The following is a 4,375-nucleotide window of genomic DNA, read 5'->3' on the forward strand; positions in this document are numbered from 1 at the left end:
AAGGTACATAATTCTTGTGGTTCTTATTGGGAAAACTTGTTCCACAGATCCAAATTACACTTAGAAATCAAGTGATTATTAGTTATTACCATTGTATTCTCACATGTATCTGCATATCTGAATCATTGTGGTGGTTTGACCCTGGCTGGAGGCCAGATGCCCACCAAAGTTGCTCTGTCACTCCCCTTTTCAGATGGAAAGGGGAGAAAATCTATATCAAGAGGCTTAGGAGTAAGATAAGGACAGGGAGAGATCATTCCGCAGTCAGCACCACAGGCAAAACAGACTCAACACAGAACAAAGGAAAGAAAACCCTCTAATTTCTGACACTGCCCTGCACACCCAGTGACACCAGAGTCAGGTAATGAGAAGTGAGACCAGAATCTTAAAGCACCTTCCCTCCACCCTGCCCTTCTTAGCAGACTTCCCTTGAGTCATGATTTTGCTCCCTTCTTCCCCTCATTATGGCATGGGGAGGGGCAGGGAATAGGGGAATGGAGGTTTCGGTCAGTTCCTCATGAGTTGTTTTCCTTCTTAGCGGGAGAGGGGCATTCCTCACACCCTCCCCCTGCTGCACTGTGAGGTCGCACCCACAGGAGACAGTCCTCCACGAACTTCTCGAGCATGAGTCCTCTCCCACGGGGCTTCAGCTCCTCACCATCTGCCTCAGTGTGGGTCCCTTCCATGGGGTGCTGACCTTCAGGCCCAGACTGCTCCAGCCTGGTGTCCCACGGAGTCACAAGTCCCCCAGCAAACCTGTCCCAGTGTGGGTCGGTCTCTCCATGGGCTGCAGGTTTCGCTGCCAGGAGCTTGCTCCAATGCAGGCTTCCTATGGGGTCACAGCATCCTTCAGGTTTTTCCGCCTGCTCTGGCATGGGGTACTCCATGGGCTGTAGGGGGACAGGAGATCTCTGCTTTCATCATCATCCATGGGCTGTGGGGGGACACCTGCTCCGCCATGGATTTCTCCATGGGCTGCAGGAGAATCTTTCTTTCCAGCACCTGGAGCACCTCATCCCCCCGGCTCCTTCCCTGCCCTTGGTGCCTGCTCAGTTTCTTACATCTTCTCACTCCCTTCTCTGGGGGCAAACAGCCTCTGCTTGCGTTTTTTTTCTCCCAAATGTGATTCCCAGAGACTCTGACCATCGCTGATGGGCTCAGCCTTGGTCAGCAATGACTCCGGCCTTGAGCTGTCTGCAGTTTGCTGTGTGGGGCCTGCAGAGAGCTTCTGGCTGCTTCTTGCAGAAGCCACCTCTGCAGCCCCCCTTCTCCACCAGGACCCAGCTATACAAAACTATGACAGTCACCATCAGAAGGACTTGTCCAAAACTCTTTTCAGACCTGAAGCCAGGAGAAAGAGATTTCTCTGGTCCAGACCTGATGAACACTCCTGGATGTGAACCCGGCAGGTTCAGAAGAGTGCAGAGTTGTATGGCAATGACCATACCGTGCACACTTAGAAGCCTTAAATTGTGCAAGAGATCTGAGAAGAGGCAAAATCTGTGTCCGTAATTTTTAAGTCTGGATACTGCTCCAAATATATCAAAGCAACTCATTTCGGGATTTCAAAGGTGCCATTCCTAGACTGGGGGGAGGGAAATTCCTAAGGAGTCTTGGGTTTTGACTGTCAGGTGTGTACATGTTCAAAATACGCAAATAATTATCTGATAACTTCTTACATCAAGCAATTATATCCTAGTTTTTAATACTTATAGGACTTTATTATAAATAATTGTGTTTGCTTGATATTCACACATTTCAAATTCACAGTTATCAGATTAATTCCTAATGATCTCTTACATTTAGCTGTGACTAGGAACACCAGTGAAACAACCAAAGGAATTTCTTAGTTCTCAGAAAGCATTGTATTGCAAAAGTGGTTTGTTGTTGAAGATGTTCAGAAGAAGAGATCTCTTCCTGGTTGTCATTTGTTGTTCAAACTTTAAAATAATTTCTTACATGGCAGTTTTTCAGTATGTCCTAAATGCAGGTCATTGACTGATACATCCTAGTTTGGAATTTTAAAATTTATTTTCTGCTTTGTATTACATCTGCAGAGTAGTCATGGCATAGAGATTGCACGGTTGCTCAGCCGTGTTACTGTAGCTGCAAAGTAGGTAACAGGTTTCTCAGTAGCTGATGTCGATACATAAGTTCAGCAGCATGAGGTTGTGTGCAAGTTTTGGAAGTGATTGCAGGCAGAGGTAAGCATCATCTCTGGTGGGGCTGCTCAGCTCTTGCTTCTAGCAAAAGTATCTGAAAACAGGATCTTTAAATTGTGACAAACTTCAGTTGTTTTTACTTTCTTTGGTTTCTTTTGCTTATATAAAAGATACATAAGAAACAGAATATTACAGAATCACTGGATTGGAAAAGACCTTTAAGATCACTGAGTCCAAACGTTCCTGCCCTATGCTAAACCATATCCAAGAGCACCTTCTCTGCCCATCTTTTAAATACATCCAGGAATGGGGACCTCCTGAGCAGCCTGTTCCAGTGCCCAATAACCCTTTTGGTGAAGAACTTCTTCCTAATGTCTAATCTGAACCTCATACTCAAGTCAGCAGTCAACCAGCACTCCCAGAGAAGGACCTGAGGATGTTGGTTGACTGACAACTGAATACGAGCCAGTAGTGTGCCCGGGCAGGCCAATGGCATCTTGGCTTGTATCAGAAATAGTGTGGCCAGTAGGTCCAGGGAGGTGACTGTGCCCCTGTACTCGGCCTTGGTGAGGCCACACCTCGAGTGCTGCGTCCAGTTCTGGGGTCCCCACCATAAGAAGGACATTGAGGTCCTCAAGCAAGTGCAGAGAAGGGCAACCAGGCTGGAGAAGGGGCTGGAGGGCAAATCCTATGAGGAGCGGCTGAGGGAGCTGGGGATGTTCAGCCTGGAAAAGAGGAGGCTGAGGGGAGACCTTATCACTGCCTACAGTTACCTGAAAGGAGGGTGATGGTCTCTTAATCCAGGTGACAAGAGATAGGACAAGGGGAGATGGCACAAAGCTGTGCCAGGGCACGTTCAGGTTAGATGTTAGGAAAAGGTTCTTCACTGAAAGAGTTGTGAGGGCCTGGAACAGGCTGCCCAGGGAAGGGGTTGAGTCATCGACCCTGGGTGTGTTTAACAGACGGGTAGATGAGGTACTTAGTGATGTGGTTTAGCATAGGAGAGGAATAGTTGGACTTGATGATTTAAAAGGTCTTTTCCAACCTTGTAATTCTGTGATTCTATGAACCTGCCCTGGTGCAGCTTGAGGCCATGTCTTGATGCTTGATCAAGGTGCAAAAGCAGTGAGAAGGGAGAGTATAGCTTTGAGCACACACACTTGGTAAACTTTACCACTAGTCATCCACAAACCCTTCAGCCTGAACTGCATCCTTTTCAAATACATTCCAGTAGAGCTCTATCAGAAGAGGTGCTGGAGAAAGTAGTCTTTTCTAGCACTTAGTCTGCTCTGAGACCTTGACTGATTGTAGAAAGGGAGTTTCAGAAGGCTGGGGTAGTGGTAGAGCATAGGACTTCTTAATCCTAATGTCACAAGTTCAAGCCCCAAACTGGCCACTGAGATAAGAACTGTGGTCCTGGAGCTGCACCAAATCATGTCTCTCCAAGAAGCTCCTTTTATGGGGAGGTGATGTCAGGTGGTGTGGAAAAGAGTCCAAGCTAACTCAGCTCACCTGTGTTGGCTGCTTGGGAAGGTTGACTCTGGTCCAGCCAGAACTAGGAGAGTAGAGAAGTTAAATACTACAAGTGAGTTAGGTGCTAAAGTAGCCTAAAATGGCAGATACCAGTTGTAGGATTTAACATAAATTGATGGGAGTAGATCATCACTATCAGTGATGAGGAGAGAGCAGCAGGAATTTCTGGCTAACATACAGGAGTTTATGACCACAGCAAGTCTGTTCACCTTGTCCTTTGCAGAGGTGCTCTAAGGTGCACAGGGAGTGTGCGGAGTAGAGGTTTAATATGACTTATGCTGTAGTTGTGCCTAGTACTATAGAAAAGTACTTCCATGCTGGGACATCATCCTTTTAGCCCAACAAACATCATGGATGGCGGCTCAAGCATCTGATAAGCTTCACCATCCGCACTTGTCACGCACATTGTATGAAAGGTGAGAGAGGCACAGGCTGTGGGGTTCAGTGCAGATCAGAAGCAGGGGTCCCGTCTCATGTTGCCCACTAATGAGAGAACAGGGAGAGTGCAAGGTGATAGAAGAGCACTTTCCAGTAACAGCACCCCTTGTGTCAAGATCATGCAGCTTTAAAGTGCCAAGTGCTCTCCCTCCTAAGAGCTGCAGGAGCCGGAGGAGGAGGTGCAGACCCTACATCTTGTGTCTGGCACATGACAGAGGCACGTGTTCTGTGGCACGTTGTGT

The sequence above is a fragment of the Gallinula chloropus genome (genome assembly GCF_964237585.1).
Source record: "Gallinula chloropus genome assembly, chromosome: Z".
Classification (NCBI taxonomy): domain Eukaryota; kingdom Metazoa; phylum Chordata; class Aves; order Gruiformes; family Rallidae; genus Gallinula; species Gallinula chloropus.